General features: G+C 38.5%; 1 non-coding gene across 1 annotated transcript in view; it reads left to right on the forward strand.

The window, feature by feature from the left end:
• LOC18429995 (uncharacterized) overlaps nt 1–22,125 on the forward strand; it is a 115,131-nt gene that overhangs the window by 63,693 nt on the left and 29,313 nt on the right. The window contains exons 23-35 of the transcript XR_016058575.1: nt 3,800–4,075; nt 4,281–4,970; nt 9,339–9,370; nt 9,544–9,839; nt 9,965–10,049; nt 17,415–17,738; nt 18,192–18,580; nt 18,676–18,994; nt 19,208–19,366; nt 19,438–19,601; nt 19,785–19,965; nt 20,058–20,327; nt 20,413–20,619. This is a non-coding gene — a transcript (uncharacterized LOC18429995). The remainder of the gene's footprint in view (nt 1–3,799; nt 4,076–4,280; nt 4,971–9,338; nt 9,371–9,543; nt 9,840–9,964; nt 10,050–17,414; nt 17,739–18,191; nt 18,581–18,675; nt 18,995–19,207; nt 19,367–19,437; nt 19,602–19,784; nt 19,966–20,057; nt 20,328–20,412; nt 20,620–22,125) is intronic.

Below are 22,125 nucleotides of genomic sequence, written 5' to 3' on the forward strand. Positions count from 1 at the left end.
GAAGTACCGAACTTGGGATGTAATTGCTCAGCTAGAAGGACAACATATTTGGATGCTGGTGGGTGTATACCCTGAAGCACGAACCAGATGGTTCAATTAAGAGATACAAAGCTCGTCTGGTAGCTAAGGGTTTTATATAATTTTATGGGATTGACTATGAGGAGATCAGTGCAAGTACTTTTGTCTATTGCAGTAAGCAAGAAATGGCCACTCCACCAATTAGGCGTGAAGAAGCCTTTCTTCATGCAATCTGCAAGAGGAAATGTATGTGGCATTACCTCCTCGAATTTATCTTTGGGAGAAAGGGAAGGTCTATAAATTGAGAAAAGCCATATATGGACTCAAACAATCACCTCGGGCGTGGTTCAAAAAATTTAGTATGGCAGTATGTCAGTTTGGATTTTAAAGAACTGTTTCAGATCATTTTGTATTTGTTGAAATAGATTCTTCTTCTACCACTATTAGCGATGACAAGTAGACCACCTAGGTGGCCTCGTCGACTAATCGGCTAGGCTACACGCCCATGCCTAAGATGGGGGCCTAGCTCGCCTAGATGGGTTCAAGGTGGGTGTTTAGCAGGCCTGTGCCACCCCTTTGAAAATAAAATAACATTAAATGCACCCAAACAAAAATTCAACCCTGTGTAGTGTCCTCTCTCTCTCTCTCTCTCTAGGGCCCATGTGCTCTCTCTACTTATAGAAAGAAGAATATGGCCTTAAAGTGTTCAGTGTTTGGCCCCTCTCTCTATCACACACACAAAGATACACCTGATCCCATATGCTTCCACTTTATTTGTGAGAAGAAGAATAAGAAGAAGATGACCTCCAAGTGTTTGATGCGAAGTCCCTCTCTCTCATAGACTCTCTCTCTCTCCCTCTCTCTTTCTCTCTGTCTCTCCCCCTCTCTCTCTCTCTCTCTCTCGACCAGTGTTTTAAAAAACGCCGAGTCGAACCGGACTCGCCCGGTTCGACTCGGAAATCGTCCGGTTCTAGAGAGAACAGGACAATTCTGTACAGTGAATCGCCGATTTACTGTACGGAATCGGCGAGTCCGAACAGTGAATCGGCGAGTCCGTACAGAATTTTTTTTTTTTTTTTTTTTTTTTTTTTTTTTTTTTTTTTTTTTTTTTTTTTTTTTTTTTTTGTGTAATCCATGATAGATTTTTTTGTAATACTTGATCGATTTTTTTGTAATCCATGATCGAATTGTTTTTGTTTTTTTGTAATCCATGATCGAATTTTTTGGTTTTTTGTAACCCATAATAGAATTTTTTGTAATCCATGATCGAAATGTTTGTTTTCTTTTCTTGTAATCCATGATCGACTTTTTTTTTTTTTTTTTTTTTTTTGTAACCCATGATAGAATTTTTTGTAATCCATGATCGAATGTTTTGTAATACATGATCGAAATGTTTGTTTTTTTTTTGTAATCCATGATCGAAATGTTTGTTTTTTTTTTTGTAATCCATGATTGAATTTTTTGTTTTTTGCTTTTTTTGTATCCCATGATAGAGTTTTTTGTAATCCATGATTGAATTTTTTGTAATCCATGATCGAACTGTTTTTTTCTTTTTTTGTAATCCACGATTGAATTTTTTGTTTTTTTTTGTTTGTTTTTTTCTGTAATCCATGATCGAATTTTATGTAATCCATGATCGAATTTTATGTAATCCATGATCGAGTTTTATGTAATCCATGATTGAATTTTTTGAAAATTTGTGATTTTTTTTTTTTAATCCATGATCGAATTTTTTTTTGTAATCCATGATAGAATTTTTTGAAAATTTGTGATTTTTTTTTTAATCCATGATCGATTTTTTTGAAAATTTGTTATTATTTTTTTTTAATCCATATTATTCAAAGAGAAAATGAGAGAGATGATGATTCTGAGGCCACCCTATCCCAGCCATATTATTCACATATCGAGTCCCAACAGCAACAGTGTAGGGATGAGCACGAAATACTGTAAATTAAATGTTGAATGGCGGTTCATGCAGGGAAAGAACATATCAATATTCGCATATTCATTCAAAAACATGAAAATTATTAATGGAGTACCCTCATTTTTTATTGAATTCCTAAAAAACAATATTTATAATGAATTTTAATAATTTTTTCAAATTTTTTTTAAGCTTTATTCTGACCGATTCACCCGATTTCTAATCCGGATCGCCGATTCGCCGATCCGGATCGGTTTTTTGAAAGCCCGATCCGGGTCACCGATCCGTTTTTTAAACCATTGCTCTCGACGTATTAGAAGAAGAAAAAGAAGAACATCCTCCAAGTGTTTGAGCTTTCTCTCTCACAAATATAGATCTAAAAGAAAAGAAAGATGATGATCTTTAAGAATATCATGCGAGGCCTCACTCACACATACGCGAACACGCACACACATTCCCAAAAGCCCCCTACCCCAACCCTTGCCCTTAGGGCTACCTAGATTTCTAGGCACCCGCCTAGGCGGCAGTTAAAGCCCCTGATCGCCTCCACCTTTTTTAGCATTGACTACAACATATTCAAAAAAAATGTGGAAGATTTCTTAGGTGGTGTTTTTGACATCAAGAATCTTGGTCTATTGAAATACTTCCTTGGAATAAATGTGGCTAGGTCTAAACAAGGAGCTTTTTTTTGCTCTCAAAGAAAGTATACTCTCTATCTCCTCAAGGACACAAGAATGCTTGGAGCCAAACCAGCAGAATCTCCTTGTGAGGTTTACCACAAATTGTATGATCAATAGTCATAGCCTCTAAGTAACCCTAGTCTATATCAGAGATTAGTGGGTACTCTTATTTGCTTGACTATTACACAGCCATACATTGCATATACTGTAAGCGTGACAAGTTAGTTTATGCACACACCATGCTCCCATCACTTGGATGTTGTTTATAGCATTATACGATATTTGAAATTTACTCCAGAGAGAGAGCTACTTTTTACCAATCATAGTCACCTTGATGTATAATGTTTCTGTGATGTAGATTGGGCTAGGTGTTCTCTTGATCGATGATCCACCAGTGACTACTTTATGATAGTAGGTGGTAATTTGGTCACCTAGAAGAGTAAGAAGCAAGGTGTTATAGCTCAATCTTCAGTAGAAGGTATTGAGCAATGGCAAGTGCTACTTGTGAAATAATTTGTCTTTGTTCTCGTCTTAAAAAGATGGGGGTTAATGTATCATCTCTTGTTCCTCTACATCGTGATAATCAAGCGGCAATTCATGTTGCTTCCAATCCTGTATTTCATGAAAGAACAAAGCATATTGAAGTTGACTGTCACTTCGTTAGAGAAAAGGTTGCACTCTATTTGTTTGATTATAGAATCAATTGTTAGATATACTAAGGCCTTGAGTCGAGTTTGACTAAATGATACTTTGGACAAGCTAACCATCCATGATAGTTGTGCTCTGGCTTGAGGGGGAGTGTAGTGACCTATGGGCCCCACACCTCTTAAGCCTACAATAATTTTTATGGATTATTGCTGAAACAGTCATGCTTTTTTTGCTGTAGCAGTCATGTAATAGTCATGCATAATGGGCTGTAATGATCATGTAACAATAAATGTTTTTGTTATGCATGTTGACCTACCTGTATTGTAACTCTCATAGGGATTTGTGTATATATCGGGCACATTGCCCCATGATTTCTAGAGAGTGAAAAAAGACATCTATATTTTCTTTCTTGTGCTTGAATACTACGTTCTCTCTCCTCTTTCAATCTTAACAGTTTTTAATATCCTTCTTTGATGCTTTCTGAGCATAAAGAACAAGTAGTTGCTGATTTTAGTTCGATAGTTTTCAACAGGTTGGTGTACTACATGGAGTGATCAACGATAAGGAGTAGATTGTTATCCTTGATTGTGCATATATGAATATCTCTGAAGAGCCACAGCTCCCTCCAAGCTTCAGGGGCAGCTCAACTGGCCCTAATGGATCCATACGCTTGCTTGTTGATAAAGTAAATTTCAACAGTCAAATCTTTCTATCTCGTACAGTAACAGTTGTCACTGTTGAAGTTAACTATGCATTGCTGGAGTTGTGCAATGGCATTGTTGAAGAATCACCTCTTGCTCATATTGCTGTAAGTTTTCAATTCTTCAAGATTCAGATTTAAATAGTTAAAATTACTAAAACTGAGATGGATGGCCATGGAAATTCAATTTTTTTTATATTAGTAATATATATTGTTGTTTGCTGTTATTTGTGTATATTTACCATGTTCGCTTTTGAACTGCTTGGAAGTGATTAATCTCTCCTAAGTTTTTTCCATTTCATATTTTCTACAGCTTCAAGGGCTTTGGTTATCATACCGCACAACTTCCCTGTCAGAATCGGATCTCTATGTTACTATTCCTAAATTTTCTATTCTGGACATCCGTCCTGATATAAAGCCTGAGATGTGTTTAATGCTTGGTTCTTCTTTTGATGCTGAGAAATTAGGCCTTTACAATATTTCTGGTTCAATTGGAGATACAAAGATGTCATATCTTGATGATCTTAATGAAAAGAAGATGTTAGAGGGTTTTGTTGCAGATCCTCCCAGTGTAACCATGCTCTTGTTGGACTACAGAGTCCGTGCACACTCCCAATCCTTTGTCGTTCGGATTCAGCAGCCTCGCGTACTAGTTGTTCTAGACTTTCTTCTTGCTGTGGGGGAATTTTTTGTGCCTGCTTTGGGTTCCATTACTGGGAAGGAGGAAACTTTGAATCCTCACAATGATCCAATGATAAAGAATGATCACATTGTTCTTTCAGCAGCCTATTATGAACAGAGAGATGACATTGTGTACCTTTCTCATGACCGACAATTGATCGTGGATGTTTTTGATATTGATGAATTCACTTATGATGGGTTTGGTGGAACAATATGTTTGAGAGAAGCTTTTGATTTACAAGGAAATCCATTGGTTGGCCTGAATCCCATTATCTTCATCAGATGTAGGAAGAAGTTGCGGTTTAAGAATGTGAAAATTGAGGTACTTTTTTTGCTTGTAATTCACTTTGTTTTTCTGTGCATAAAGCTTTTCCTTATTTCTCAATACGTGCTTCTCTTCTCATATGGAAGTTTCTTTACGTGTACTCTCTTAGTAGACTGAAATGTTCTCTAACAATGTCAAATGGCCCAAATGACTTGTGAAAACTGTCACTGTGAGGTAAAGCAACATATTTGAAATACACCAATGGAAAAATTCGATATGCAATTGAGAAAGCTCATTGATGTGATGGGTTAGTAACGTTCGAAAACACTATGAATGTGCTTTGTAAATTTGGAAAGCTTTCTTCCTTTTCTAGCTTTCTTCCTTTTCTTTTACTCGTACATTTTCATCTAAATGAAAGCAACAAAATCTAGAGGGAAAGAAGGGTAGAGAAAGGAGAAGGATTTAACCACACAGACAACCTAAAAAATCCATTAGAAGCTTTGAGTCATGAGAGAGAAGTAAGCAAATTATGAGCCTCATGTTGGGCCCTTTGTTTCTTCAAATAAGTTCTCTGATTAATCGGAAACGATCCACCTCCTTATGACGGTTCATGTCTCCCCCTTACATATATAGAAACAAAGAAGAAAAAGTAACATGGACTCTGTCCTTTACATGACTTCCTAACTCTGTAAATTCAAGGACTCCTAAACCCATCACCTTCTCCTCTTTCCTTAATTTATACGTCGCCTCATCTTCCTCTCTGTCCATACAAACACTCCCCACTCAAAATCCCCCAAAATTATGAACTCCATGTCTACCCTCAAAGATGATTCCACCACTTCCTTAATAACCCTTTAGAATAAAATAATGATTTCTCATCCCATTGAATAAAATAAAAAAATAAAAATAAAAAATTAAAATTCACTGAAATAAGAAATAAATGAAGGAAATATTAAGTAAGAAAATAATCATGCCTTGGCTGTATTAAAAGATAATGCCATTACTACCATTTTAAGCTCTCAAACTCAAAAAACAGTCAATGGAAAGGGGAAACTGGATGGCTTCTTCTGCTCCTGCCCCTAGACTTCGTCTTCCTCCCCCACCTCCTGCTCGCCGTTTCCCCCCGCCCCCTCCCTCTTCGAGATACTGGAAGGCTATTTACAACCTTTATCCTTAAACTCTTCCCCCGCCTTCTCGGCCTATTTCTTCTCCTTCTCCGTCCGACCATCACGAGTCTTCTCTTCCCACCTCCTCTTCGCAACCTAGGGCCTCTTACTCTCAAGTAGTGGCCTCCACCAAGACGACTCCCACCACCCCGCTTAGCCCTTCTTTGCATTCACAGAAGGAACCCAGTGTTACCAACAGGTCTCCCTCCCTTCCTCAATGCATTTGAATCCCTCACGATGTGACTGAGAAAACTAAGCCTAAGCTTCTGGCGTCCTTGATCGGTTGCTTCAAGTTGGGACGTCACGATATCAGAGGGATTGAAAGGACCGCTCAAAAACACTGGGGGGAGCCTAACCTTAGCTGTAGACGCCTCTCGTCTGGTGATATTCTCTTTTCTTTCCCTTCCTTGAATGGTGCACGTCTTGCATTACAAGATTCCAATGCTCTCTCCTTCCATGGGGCTTCTTTCCTCCTTCGGCCTTGGTCGCCTTCAGAGGGCACTTTTAGGAAACAGAGGGTGTGGATTATTTTTAATCATATCCCATTACATGCGTGGTCCACTGATTTCTATTCATTGAATCTCGATTGAACCTCTCCCCTTGGGGTTTATACGCGTTTTGGTGGAAATGCTGGATCCCAAGTTCATCCCTAAAATCTTATGGATCGAAGTGGAAGACTTTTTCTTCCCCATTTCTGTCTCCTGGGATTTGGCCTCCCCCCCTTCCCCTCACTTCCTCCATATGGTGTCCTTGCCAAATCCCCAGACTCTCTCTGCCCAGTGGACCTTTGTTTCCAAGAAACCTCGTCCTAAGAAGAGTCGTCGTCAAGCCTCGGACCTGGCCGCCAGCAAAGGGCGGCACCTGAACTGTCCTCTACCGTCGCTTGCAACCTCTCTGCCTTTTCCTTACCCGAACCGTTGTGAGCTTGCTACCCAAAGCCCGACCTCAATTGCCCCCCCTTACCTTTGGTATACGACCCGGGTTTGAGGCCCGACCTGACCCGATCATTTCGACTTTTTCCTCTCCTCCATCTGTCCCTGCCTCATTGTTCCCGCCTTCCCCTCCCTCCCTCTTACCTCACACGTGTCCTCATCCCTCGACCTCCTCTGCACAGATGTTCGTCCAAGCGGCCTCCCTGGGCCATGTGCTACCCCTTCAACGGTCATATCCTGGCTGCTTGACGCATGCACCACCTTTCTACAGTCCTTGGTCTATCTCGCCATCAAAGTCACCTGTTCCTCTTGACAGGGCTAAGTGGAAGGACCGACCCATGATTTCAACGGCAGAGTTAGGTAGCACCCTAGATGGCCCGTCTCATCGGCCTGGTAAGGAACCAGTTGGCCCTGACGAAGAGTGGGTGTGGTCCTCGGGCCCTCTCCTTAAGCCCGGCCTCGCTCCACCTCTGCTACCCTGGACGGACATTGTGTGTCCCGGCCCACTATCCTCCATCCCCTTTCCCCCTCGTGATGCTTGTTCGTCCTCTCGAGAAGCTCTCGCCGCCTTGAGGTGCGACTTGTCACTCCCAGCTGTTGTTCGAGCTACCGCCCATCCACTAGTCAGTTGCGTCGCTGCCCTCTACCTTCTGTCTTGTCGCCTTCCCTCCCTTCCCTACCGTGCGTTACGGTGCCCCGCTCTGCGTCCCCCCACCTGGCTGCCCCTTGACCTTCTGATCTTCCGCGGGGTGACGCGTGTCACCCAACTCCCCCTCTTCCCTCCTTCCTTCTCTCCCTTCTTCCTGGCCTTTTCATAGCCTCTCCTCCCCCTTCTTCCTCTTCCTCTTCTTTTGCTTCCCCCTGTTTCTTCTTCTCCCTCTTTGGTTGAGCCTCTGCCCTCCTCCTCTCGGTTTAACCCTCTGCTTTCTCTGATTCTTCTTCCCCCCTTCGCCCCTCGCCTGACTCCCCTATTCTCCTCCATGGACCACTCCTCTCCTTCTTTACCCCATAGTTCCCCCTTTGCCTACTCTCTTAAAACTCCTTCGCCACCCCCCTTGACCCTTTCTCCATGTTTAATCATTGTTAATTGGATCTTTTTCTCCCAACATTTTCTGGGCAACCCACCATTTTGTTTCTACTGCGCAATTTTATGCGCTTGTGCATTATCCTGATCCTTCTGGCTTCCCCTGCTCCCTCCTATGGTTGTCGCTTACTTGCCGTCTACGCATAACTCCCCCGTGGTCTCTTCGGGGGAACAATTTTACCACTCTGTGCCTGTTGTCCCTTTACCCCCTCCTCCTACCCCCTCTCTTCCCTTGTCTCCTTCGCCCTCTAACCCTGCCCCCCTCCCCCCCCCCCCTCCCGCTCACCCCCTTTGGCTTCCTTCCCTCCCCTCCCCAATAACCTCTATCCTCTGCTTTAGGACTTCTCTCAAGACGTTTGTAGGCTCATCTCTCCCCCCTTGCCTTGTGCGTCTGACGAGGGGGTCGACGGGGATGGGGACAACGGTATACCCGAAGCGTCGGTTGCAGCTTTCGCCCGTTCCTCATTACACTTCAAGGTGGTTATTGAAGAAGAAGGTCAAGAACAAGAACGGCTACAACGTCACAAAGAAATTGAAAAAATGAAGGATATTTTTCAAACCATGGGCTTCTAGTACGATGGGCTTGAAGGACCAGCCCATTGCTTTATGCTCGCGGATGGCCAAAGTCAATAGCATGAGGGATTTAAAGGCAAATGGGAGCCTATGAATCTTTTCCCCACTCTCTCTATTGAGGCCCCCACCACTTCGAGTTGTCCTGCCTCTTTGTCTTCCTCTCCTTCCTTGAGGCGATCTGCTTGATTAGTCTTACTCTCTTCTTCCCCTTGTAAACCATGAAGATCACAACTCCTAAAACCACACACGCACGCACACACACATAAAGAATCCATAGAAAACTTAAAAATCCTAATCCCTAAAATTCAAATTAGAACACACATCCTTTGAAATTAAATAATTGAAAACAAGAATATTTTTGTCCTCTGTCAAATTTGGTTTTGGTCCAAAACATCTTAGGGAAAAAAACCAGGGGGGAAAGATAACGATTGACTCCATGTGACTTTGGAGCTTTCATAGCTACAGATTTTATATAGCAAAATTTATAGCACCTGTTTGGTGTATGTTCGTTTGTTTTGTGTTTTACTACATGTCAAAGATGTTGATGTAGTCATTCTTGGCATGGCATTTTTATATCAATTTCATCAGTTCTGTAGTTGAACTAGTGCTACTTTCAAGATTCGTGGGCTACTACAGATGTGCTTTATTTGCTTTCTGTTGTTTACTGAAGTACATCATGAATTTGAGTTCTTCTTTCATTTTGTAAGTTTCCTTAAAATATTATTTTAGATGGTAAATGCTTCCATTGAAACAGCTTATATAATAAGAAGAATTCCCTTTAACAATGATTATTTTCTCGATAATAATGGGTATTGCTCCCCTGTATGTTTCTATGCATTCGCTGATATGAATGAATTTGTCTGTCCTATGTGCAGGTTTGCTGCAAAAGGGAAAGATACTTGGGTACGAGCACTTATTAAAGATTTGACAATTGAAGCTGGTTCTGGTCTTGTGATCCTTGATCCAGTAGATATTTGGGGAGGATACACTTGTTTGAAAGATAAGACCAATATCTCTGTGGTATCTTCTGATATTTATATCCGTCTTTCTTTGAGTGCGATTTCTCTAGTACTTCACTTGCAAAATCAGGCAGCTGCAGCACTGCAATTTGGCAATGCAAGTCCAGTTGCTTCATGTACCAACTTTGTTCGAGTTTGGACATCACGGAAAGGTTTTCTCCCTTAATTTGATACTTCGTATGACTTGGAAAGTTTTTAATTTTTTACTATTGAAAAATTGTTGCAATATGCAGTAATGCTTCATTTTAGTTCTTTAACAAGAAGCTTATTATTGCAGGTAATAGAACTTGGCAAGGTCTGACCATTTGAAGACCCCAAGCTCCTTCAGGTTATGTCATTCTTGGTGACTGTATGACATCTGGGTAGTTTCTATTCTTAACTCCAACAGAATGTCTCAAAACTACTTTAAGTTATTAACTTATATTTTCTATGTTGAATGACACTTTTCTTTCTTAAATTTCCTTATATTTACTTTTGTTTCCTGTTCTTGTATAAATCTGTGGCAGGTACATACTTATGCTTTCCCAATAAACTTGATATCGTCTCTGCGACTAATCAGGAAATCATAGATATTGTTTTCTTTTATATGAGGCGCCCTTTTCTTTAGTGTAATTCAACTGCTAACTTTGATGGAATGTGGTATCTATTTTGTACTTGCCATTTTGTATGTCGTAAATATGAGGAAACTGAATATTCTAATAGAGAGGTGAGAAGCATGTTGCTGTTGGGTTGCATCAAAGTTAAAGATTGTTCTAGGAAATTTAATACATCTGCATGCATCTTGATAACTACTGTAGCACTTAAGTATTGGGTTCGCTCCTCTTTTGGTCGAAACGTTTCACTGTGTGGTGTATATATATAATCCTGATCATCATCACCATAATCAATATTCACTCCTCATCCCTATTTGGGGTCGGCTATACAAATCTTGTTTCACTATTCCGCTGTACTAAGGGCCATACCCTCAGTCAGACTAGAAGTCACCGTATTTCTTTTCACTACTGCCATCCTCATCATTTTGGGCCTTCTCCTTGCCCTTTAAGAACCTGCCACTTCGATCAAGTCATTCCTCCTAACCAAGTGTTGTATTAGGCCTACGTTGCACATGGTCAGCCCACCTAAGTCTATTCCCCTTTATCTATTCGCCTATTGGAGCCACCCTTAAGTTCCCTCTGATGTATCCATTCTGAATTTTATCACTTCTTATCTTGCCGCTCATCTATCCCATCATCCTCATCTAAGCTAAACTCATCATATGGATATGTTGTTTTTGACCACTCTAACATTTTGTCCCATAAACCATGGCTGTTATTACAGTCGTCCTATAGAACTTCCCCTTCAACTCCTTTGGTATGTGGTAATCACATAAAACTTTGGATGCACATCTCCACTTCACCTACCCAACTCTAATTCTATACACGACATCTTCCTCAATCTCTCCATTTTCTTGGATTATTAACCTAAGATATCGACAATAATCTCGTTTAGGTGGCCATCAATCTTAACTATTTCTTTGTTTCTACGCTTACTACTACTAAACTAGCATTCCACATATTCTTCATCATCATCGTTAAATCCTTTTCCCAACTAATTGGGGTCCATTATGCGAATCCTAGTCCGTCATTATGCTTTATTAAGGGCCATACCCTCAATGAGGCCATAAGTCCCCATATCTTTTTCTCACTACTTCCAACCATGTCCTTTTGGGCCTACCCCTTGCCCTTTTTGAGCCTTCCACTTGAGCTAACTCGCACCTCCCAACAGGTGTTGTACTAGGTCTGCGCCACACATGGCCAACCCATTTAAGTCTATTATCTCTCGTGTTATCGCATATTGGTGCTACACTCAAATTTTCTCGAATGTATTAATTTTGAATTCTATCTTGTCTTGCCACACATCCACCTCAACATCCTTATCTCCGTTACTCTCATTCTATTGGTATATTAATTTTTGATCGCCCAACATTTTGTCCCATAAAGCTGGTCTCATAGTTGTCCTATAAAACTTGTCCTTCAGCTTCATTGGTATGTGGCGATCACATAAAATTCCGGTTGCACATCTCCATTTCGCTCACCCATCTCTAATTCCATGGGTGACATCTTACCTAAGATATCGAAAGTACGCTCTTTTTTTGGTATTTTTGGCCGTCTATCTTAACTACCTCCTCGTCTCTACTTCTATTATTACTAAACTTGCATTCCATGGGCTCTGTGTTAGTCCGGCTAATTTTAAAAACTTTAGATTCTAGAGCATCCCTCTAAAGTTTCAACTTTGCGTTTTCGCCATTTTGGGTCTCATTGATCAAAACTATGTCACTTGCGATTAGCATACACCACGGCACCTCATCTTGTAGGTACCTAGTTAAGTCGTCCTTAATTAAGACAAAGAGGTATGGCCTCAATGCTGACCGTTGATGTAGACCTATTGTAATTGAGAACTCACTTGTGTCTCCACTAGTTGTTCGTACACTAGTTAGCGCTCCATCGTATATATCTCTCACCAAGTTGATGTAGTTTCTGCAGACTTTTTTCGTTTTCAACACCCATCAAATCATATCTCAAGGTACTTCATCATAAGTTTTCTCTAGATCAATAAAGACCATGTGGTGTTCTTTTCTCTGTCCTAAACTTCTCAATCAGCTGCTTAAGTTGGAAAATGGCCTCAGTTGTTGACCTCCTTGACATAAAACCGATTTGGTTTTCTGAAGCGCTCGTTTCATGCCTTAGTCATTGTTCAATCACTCTCTCTTAGAGCTGTGGCTCATAAGTTTGATCCCTCGATAGTTCGCACTCGTTTGTTCTTGTAAATAGGTACCATAATACTTTTCCTCCATTAGACTTGTATTTTCCTTGTTCTCAACAACTTTTTGAACAACTTGGTCGAAAATGCGCTCTTTTTCGTATTTCCTGGCCGTCGATCTTAACTACCTCCTTGATTCTACTCCTATTATTGGTAAACTTGCAATCCATATACTCTGTCTTAGTTTAGCGAATTTTAAAACCTTTAGATTCTGGAGCATCCATTCAAAGTTTTAACTTTGCATTTACATTAACTCTAATTGCATCAATCAAAACTATGTCATATGCGAACAAGATACGTCATAATAGCTCATCCTATAGGTACCTAGTCCAATGATCCATAACGAAAACAAAGAGATATGGGCTCAATGCTCACACCTAATGTTGGCTACTGTGACAAAAAACTCACTAGTATCTCCACTAGTTGTCCTCACACTAATTACCAATCCTTTGTACATATCTCTCACCATATCCATATGTCCTCTAGAGACTCCTTTCTTTTTCAACATCCACCAAATTAGCTCTCTAGGTACCTTTTTGTATGTTTCCTCTAAATCAATAAGGACCATGTAGAGGTCCCTTCTCCCTGAAATTCTCAATCAGTTGCCTAAGTAGCAAATGTATACATTCCCGACACAACTTATTATTCGCGACTCACTATTCTTCTACTACTAGACCTGCAAATACGTTTGGAGAACTGTATAAATATAAACATCGCTAAAAATCGATAATTTCAGTGAGTAATCATCTAGAAAAGTAAATAAGCAATCTTTAGCGAATCAAAAATCTAGGAATTTGCCTCAATGTCTAGGAGGTGAGATTTTTAATTTGGAATGATTTGAAATTTGTCCTTAAGCAAAATTATCCAAAATGAAATTTCTTATCAAATTATAGACCAGCGAACAGCCCAGAGGGAAGATGAGGGCATAAAAGAGATTTAAATTTTGGAAGGAATCCCACAATTTAGTCTAGGATTTTGGGGTTAATGGGATGTAAGAAATTAAGATTTGAGTTTAGGGAGGGAATTAGGGTTTAGGGTTTGCCAAATGAATGTCTGAGCCATATATTCAAAGTAATAATCAGCCTCATTGTTCGTGGTTCTTTCATGGAATATGGGGTTTGGAGTGGATTTTATGATTAATTAATAAATGGATTTTACTTTATCCAACAAGGGTGGGTGTCTAGACTCCTAAATCTTACCTGTAGTACTTAAAGAATTCTAGTTAAGGGCACTCGATGACCTTGATTCCATTACTTGTGGGCAACCGTGGTTAAGGGCACTCAATACAACCAATGTTTAAAAAAGCGGTGGCACGAATCGGTCACACCCATCCCCGTGTCGGATCAATGGATCACATCGGAGAATCAGCCAAATCAGCAATTTTTGTCTAAACAAATCCTCAAAAAATCACTATAAATCTCTAAAAATAGTGTTCTTTTAGTTTTTAAAAGAAATTAATAGTGGTGCATTATGTACTTTCATTACTTTGTAAAAATAGATGAATACTAAGATATTTTTCTGCCTGATATCTATATAATTGTTAATTATAATATAATATTATAATATTGCATCAAAATACTTCCATATTATAAGATTAAAACAATAATTTCCCATATAAAGTGGGATTAGTATCGCATCAAACATTTATTAATTCTCTTTACTTGTCCAAAATTATCACAACCTAGCTAACTATTTATATTATACATTGAAGTTGGAATTATTAGTTTATATTTTATAATCATTTTACTATTCAAATAAGAATAAATTTTACAATTTGTCTAATAATATCATCTAATTTTAAAATTTTAATTTACAATTATAACAAAAACTAGTATATTATATAATTTATAATGTAAATAAATTAATACATAAAAATATAAGACTTGGTAATCAATGTAATTAGTATAATTATTAATTATATTATTGTAATAAACTTGATTCAAAAAACAAGGATATGACCCTCAAAAATAAATAAATCTTGTGTGTAATAATTAATGTGAACAAAATATATAATTTAGAATATTTTAATAAAATTAAGATAATAAATAAATAAGTTCATATTTGTATTGTGTGATAATTGATAAAACAACTTGAAAATAAATTCTAAAGTTGTATGGGCTAGTGTTATATTTTTCTCTTAGAATATCCTGTAAAGTATAAACTAGTTTTTTAATGGTCAATAAAGTAGAATTACTATTACTTTTTGTGTTTTTAATATCCTATGAGCTAGTATTTTTTTGTTTTTAATCCCAATTAGCTAAAGATAGTAGCCTATAGTAAGTATAATCCCATGCGCTTTTTTTTTTATAAGTATAAGCTCATAGTCAATAACGCTAGAGTGAGCCATGCTAATATGGACAATGATGATATATCCCACATCAAAGAGATGTGGGCGAAATGGTCGTATAAAAGAGTTTAACCCATCGTAAAAGGCACCATGTGAGGGGATGCAGGAAAGTAGGCCATGTGAGAGGTTCAAGCCCAAAGATGCTGGTGATGCCACGTGATGGAATGGGGTCCCCCACACTTAATTTTTAATAAGAAAAATCAACAAACAGGTGGAACTGGTGGAGATTTCCGGGTTTTTATGACAAAACCGGCACGGACCTTCTGTTCAGGAGGGGATCCGGCCGGATCCCGTTTTATTTCAAAATTCAGAACGGCGTGGTCGATACCCTATCCGGATCGGGCAATTTTGGATCGGATCACCAATTTTTTAAACACTAAATACAACGATTCCAATGCCAGGGGAACCTTTGTTTAGGGAAGTTGAGGACCTCTATTCCAATACTAGGGAGTCGTGGTTAAGCGTACTCCTTACATTGATTCCAGTACCAAGGGATTCTTGGTTGAGGATACTCTAGAGCCTTGAACCTTTTTGTCTTATGGAACTTGTTCCTTGATAATTACTTGCGAGGTTCCAAGTGGTTGAATATGATTCCCAACAGGTAGAAATCTTGGTTCCTGAGATGTGCATTGTACGGGTGGTGCTACCTACCATCAGAAGCTTCTAGGGTTTTGTGATTCCCCACATCCAACTCATAAAATGCTCCCAGAATGTCATGCTTCCAACAACTACGATCATAAAAGCCTTTTATAGCATGGATGTGACTGTTATAAGCATGTTCTTTCCATAGAGCTTTTAACTACTCTAAATTGCGATAAAGGGTCCCTTGGTGATGGGAGCATGGCGCATGCATAAACTAACTTGCCATGCTTATGAATGTTTCATGTCTGGCTATGTAAGTCTAGTAGATAAGTCTACCAACCAAAACTCTGATGTATACCACGTTTACTCCGACGCTTTGACTGCAGATCATAAAATTTATTATTAGCCTTTATGGGAGATTTTGTTGGTTTGGCTCTAAGCGCTTCTGTCATTGAGTGAAGCATTATTTCAATGGACCAATATCTTTGATGTCAAAAACTGTCCTCAACAAATCTCTAACTTTTTGAATTTTGTGAAGGTATTTCCTATGAGCATGATATCATCCACGTACATTATTAGTGTCGTTGTAGAATAGGAATCTCTTTTGACAAATACAAAGTGATTAGAGAGACTTCTTTGAAACCTAATTTGATCATATTGCCATATTGAATTTTTTAAGCCTAGACCGTGGTGATTCTTGGTCAATCTGCCTTAATATCACATGCTCCTTCACAGGAAGTTCCTTAAATAGCAGCTAGGGGCCATAATATTTACCACAGGGTTAATTTTGAGGGACTTGGTGGATTTTTGGATGGAGTACATGTGTTGTTTAGAGGACTATGGTAAGACAACGCTAGAGGAAAAGAAGGGAGTAGAGAATAAGAGAATAAAATGGAAAAAAGAAAAGGAAAGGGGAGAACAAAAATTGGAGGAAAAAGATAGAGAAATGGGAAGTTTGTGAGAGAGGAGAAGGGAAAAGAAATAAGGACAAGAGGAAGGAGAAAAAAAGATAACAATTAAAGAATACTGATGGAGGGCAAAATTATTGTTATTTTTTGTTTTTATTCAACTTTAAAGGATGTATATTATAGTTTCAGTTTTAGCCTTTATTACTTGAGTTTTTCAGTTTTTAAGGGATTCTAGGGTTTTTATATTTTTATATTTACTTCATAAGTTCTATTCACAAGTGTCATTCATGATTACTATTCATGGTACTGTTCAGAGGGACAAAACTGTCATTACGAAATTTAAGTTTAAGTTAAGATATGTAGGCCATTTTAATCATTGTATGGAGATATAATGTCTTTGAACATTAAATTATAATATATAAGAGGTGTGTAGGGCCTTGAGAGGGTCAATTCCATATGATTTTTAAATATTGAAAGAGAGAGAAGCTTAAGTTTTTGGAACCCTAGCTTGGGGTATGGAGAAAAAATAAAAAATCTATGGTTTCTTCGACTTGTTCTTGTGTTTAGCTTTGTTTCTTGCTGATTTTATTGTTCCTTCAATTTTCTTTGCATCAAATACCTTGGAACTTTGGTACCTTGATTGGTGCTACGAAGCCTTTAGACCTTTTCATTGGGTTTTCAATTAATGAAACGAGGAAACCCTTTTTTTCTCTTTTTATTCTCAATTTTTTTTTCAAAAGCAATCACCAAGGCACTGGAAGTCCCACCATTTTGTCCCAAAAGAAAAGACTTAACTGTTCCTACTTTAAGAAATTAAAAAGGACTTAACTACCCGTTAATTTTCTACTACAAAAAAGGGCATAAATTACCCTGAGATAACTAAATAAAATCAAAAGACCAAATGACTATAATAAACTTGTCCCAAGCAATTTAATGAAATATAATAAGAAAAACAATAAAAATCCTTCATTGCGTCATTAAATAAGTTTTCTTTTTCCACCAATAGAATATATAAAAAATTAAATAATCTAATCCAATGGAAGGCCACAATTTCGTCATCAATTCTAATTTTGATTTCCTCTTTGTTTCAGGCCAACGACCCCTTCTCAAGTTGTAATGGCTGTGAGTAATACTTATGGCTGTGTAAGGAAGCCTATAAGTTTCCAGCTCCTCGGTTTATTCTCCAAAATCCAGGGATTGGAAGGGGATGCTACCCAGTCAGATGATCAGTCAGATGGTGACAGTGATTGCTCTCTATAGATGCCAATTGCACCTTTGGGCTACTGTGCTTTAGGATGCATAGGTCAAATTGGCGGCAGACCACCACCAAACCACATTGTTTATTGCATTCGTTCTGATCTTGTGACGTCTGCAGCCTTTTCAGATTGCATTTTGTATGTCCCCCCAGACCAAAGGTATTGTCTCCCCTTCACTTGGCACTTCACGTTTTACTGCTTTCAATGATTTTGGTTATTTAACTTGGGATGGAATGGATGTAATTAGTAAAAGATAACTAGGGTTGGGGGATCATTGTAATGCATGTGCTCATGTTTCGATTCATATTACTCATTATTATATATGTTCATGTGAGTGCATGCTGCCATGTATCAATGCACTGCACATATGCATACGAACATGTACCATTCACGGCCACTGACACTCCCACACGTACATGAAGGCACATACATACGAATCCACTGCACATATGCATCTCTCTCTCTCTCTCTCTCTCTCTCTCTCTCTCTGTGCGTGTGTGCATGCGCTGCGTGCGTGCATATGTGTATATTTGTAGATAGATGATAATATTTGAGGCTGCTTTGTTTATCCATTATGTTAATATATGGTTTATTTTTGTTTGATCCTTTCAGGTTTTCTTCAGGATTTAGCATCTGGCGCCTTGAGAATTGTCTGCATTTTATGCACATGCTTCCACTGAATGCCCTCCGAAAACTGTTCTCTGCGATTTGCGTGATATTTTACGTCGTAGCCCAACGCAGCAATCAAATTCGATCAATATTCCCAGCCTAGATATTTCCATGAAAAATAATAATGATATACGAGAGGCTGATCTGGGTGTGACTTCCTATGGGTGGGATATGCTTAGGTCGATTTCAAAATCCAGTAGTTACTACATGTCCACCCCGCATTTTGAAAGAATTTGGTGGGATAAGGGCTCTGATCATAGAAAACCTGTTTCGATATGGCGACCGCTTCCACGTCCTGGTTTTACCATTCTTGGTGATTGTATAACTGTAGGGTGAGATTGGTATTTGTGGATATAATTTCTTTTTTCTTCTTATCAGTTTTGAATCTTCTGAATCAAACAATCTCTTGTATTTTCTTGTTTCTCAGATTGGAACCTCCTACTTTAGGCTTAATGTTTAGGAACGATACTAGTGGGCTTTCTGCTAAGCCTGTGCAGTTTACCAGAATTGCTCATGTAGTGGGGAAAGGGATTGAAGAAGCTTTCTTTTGGTTCCCCATCTCTCCTCCTGGTTATGCTTCTATGGGTTGCATAGTGTCAAGGACAGATGCCATGCCATGTGTGGAATCCCTCTGCTGCCTACGAATGGATCTTGTTAATCAGGCGAACATTTCTGATGAAGCCATTAGTAAGGGTTCTAGTTCTAGCGGTTCCAACAACTGGAGCATTTGGAAAGTTCAAAATCAGGTGTTTATTAATATATTCTCACTCTAGTTTTGCCTCTTTCATTAGGATGGTGCTTCATACATCGTTGGGTTTTAATTGGAATCCATGTGTTGTGTGTTCTTAGTTTATTCATTGTCTTTTGATTGTTGTAGGATTCCTTGTATCCATCTGATTGCTGCTTCATAAATAGCACTTGACATACATTGTGATTGGAGCTTACATCTTCTTTTGCAGGCTAGCACATTCCTTGCAAGATCTGACCTGAGGAAACCATCTAGCCGTTTGGCTTATAGCATAGCTGATTGTGTGAAACCCAAGTCTCGACAGAATATCAGTGCTGAAATGAAGTTAAGATGCTTTTCTTTGACAGTCCTTGATGGCCTCTATGGGATGGTATGTCCCTTCATAATAAATGATTCCGTATCTATATGTAGGGAACTCCTTTTGACATTTAAACTTTGCAGATGACACCACTATTCTACGCAACAGTTTCGAATCTTAACCTTGTGACAACTGGCCGCTTAGAGGCCATGAATGCAGTATCGATCTCTTCCATAGGTGCATGAACATTCAATTCTCAATTGGAAGCATGGGAGCCTCTTGTTGAACCATTTGATGGCATATTCAAGTAAGGGTTACCTGTGGCCATATCATGATTTTTGTGTTTTCTTTTGCTATCGTGTGTAATGCCAGTTACATTTCTCATCATTTCTTTTAAGTATTGTCTTGCAATCTTGTTTATGATGAGCCATTTTAGGTCTAGCATTCACTTAATTTCCTAAATTGTTTTTCCTTCTTTTGTCCTTTGGAGGTATGAATCATATGAAAGCAATATTCATATGCCTTCCAGAGTTGGAAAACGAGTGCGGATTGCTGCAACAAGCACTGTGAATCTTAATATCACTGCTGCTAATCTTGAAACTTGTGTGGGGTCTGTAGTTTCTTGGAGAAGACAAGTTGAGTTAGAGGAAAAGTTGATGAAAGCCACTGAGGTTAGCTATGGCATATAGGTTTTCAACTTTTGTCTTCTGATTTGTATCATTCTACTGAATGATAGTGAATTCATGGTTGTATGTAATTGCAGGAAGCAGATAATGGTCAAGGACAGTTAGATGGTTCAACTTGTTTTGCATTGGAAGAAGATGATTTTGGGAAAGTAATTATAGAGAATAAGCTTGGATTTGATATTTATGTTAAAAAATATGTTCAAAACTCAAAGGAAATTGAATCATTAAAGCATGAAGAGAGTACTTCAGCTTGGCTACCACCACCCAGGTTCTCAGATAGGTTTAATTTTGCGACAGAGATGAGGGAAAACCACCACTATGTGACCGTGCATATCCTTGACTCTAAGGTCATATATTTTGAAATTGTTGATGATCTCTTTATCCATTTTGAGAATCTGTTTGAATCTATATTTTTCTGTGATATATCTGCAGGGCTTGACTTTATTGGATGATGGTAATAAACATGACTTCTTCTGTGCTTTACGCTTGGTGTCTGCTAGTCAAGCTATGGATCAGCAAAAGCTATTTCCTCAGAGTGCAAGAACTCGATGTGTCAAGCCTCTGATCTCAGAGAACAAGAGTGAACTCCAAGGAACTGTTAGGTGGAATGAACTATTCATCTTTGAAGTTCCTCAAAAGGTATGTACATGAGTTTAATGATCTCTTATAGGTTGCCACAATTTGATTTTTGGGTTCTTTCTCATTTTCCTGTTGTCATCATTTGTCTGTTACCATTTTTTGTGTTTTAGGATTCACTGAACTGAGGCATGTCAGAAGCCAAATAAATAGACCACTGGAATTTGTGTGGACTGCTATGTGTTCAGAAGCTGAACAGATCATAGAAATAACTGGACACTACATAAAAACGGTTTCAAGAAACTGTTATTTCTGAGGTTTACTGACCTGTTCACTAGTTAAGTGGATTGTAGATATGTCTGGGAAAATGAAATTGACTTTCACGATCTGATATCTGCATTGATCTAAATCCTGGGGCATAAGATTAGTGAAGGCAATATTTGATATAAATGGAAAACCATCTATGTGAGCCTTATGAAATGCATTGATAAAACTTTAAGGAGTTTGAAATTATATTGAATGCATATACCATGGTCATGCAAGATCGAATTGTACACTTACTTCCTCAAGCCAAAAAAAAACCTAGTTGCGAGGCTTCGTTTTATCAGAAATTTTGTGATCCACCTAAGAATCACCATATGATTACTTTTTGGAAAAAAATGAATTTTGAGTTCTTCAATACTTAAATCTGACCCTCCCAAAATTGGACAGTCTCAATTCAACCTTGGGACCATTTTTTTAGGCACATAAACAAGTGCAGCCAGAATTTTTTTTTTTTTTTTTTTTCTCCCTTTTCAGGTTAGTCACTAGGTTAAAGAGGCCACATCACCAAAATGTTTTGGTCCTAAAAGTATTTCTAGATTGGGTTTTACATGAGGGAGTAAATGGACAGTATGCTCCCACCGGAGCACGAAATGACAGTTACTGGAGTTTCTGCCAATCCATGTGATATCTAGAAAGCTTATGCCCTGACATGGTGGTGTCAATGAATCTTTAGGTTTGAAATATTTAGTCAAGTGAATCTGAAAAACGATACATTTAAATAATACTTAGTTACTTCTTCCAAGGAAAATCAGAGATAGGCCACACACATGACCCATACTTTGCAAATAAAATTAAATAAGGAAAATTTGATATAAGGTTGCAATCTATATCATAAATTTGAAAAATCCATCATAAAAAAATTCATCGTAAAAAACTTTGAAATACCCTTTTTATCATAAATTTTGTGATCCAGCTTAGAATTACTATATGATTTCTTTTTGGAAAAAAATGAATTTTGAGATGTTCAATACTTAAATATGCTTTTTCAAATATAGGATAGTCTCAGTCAATCTTGGGGCTCTTTTTTTAGGCACATAAGAAAGTGCGACCTGAATTTTTTTTTTGTCCTTTTCAGGTTAGTACTAGGTTAAAGAGGTCAGTCACCAAATATTTTGGTCCTAAAAGTACTTGTAGATTGAGTGTTACTTGAGGGAGTAGATGGAGAGTATGCCCCTGTCGGAGCACGAAATGGTAGTTATATTTACCTGGAGTTTCTACCAATCCATGTGATATTTAAAAACTACA

Source organism: Amborella trichopoda, chromosome 6 (genome assembly GCF_054954075.1).
Source record: "Amborella trichopoda isolate Santa Cruz 75 chromosome 6, AtrichopodaSantaCruz75HAP2 v2.0, whole genome shotgun sequence".
NCBI lineage: Eukaryota > Viridiplantae > Streptophyta > Magnoliopsida > Amborellales > Amborellaceae > Amborella > Amborella trichopoda.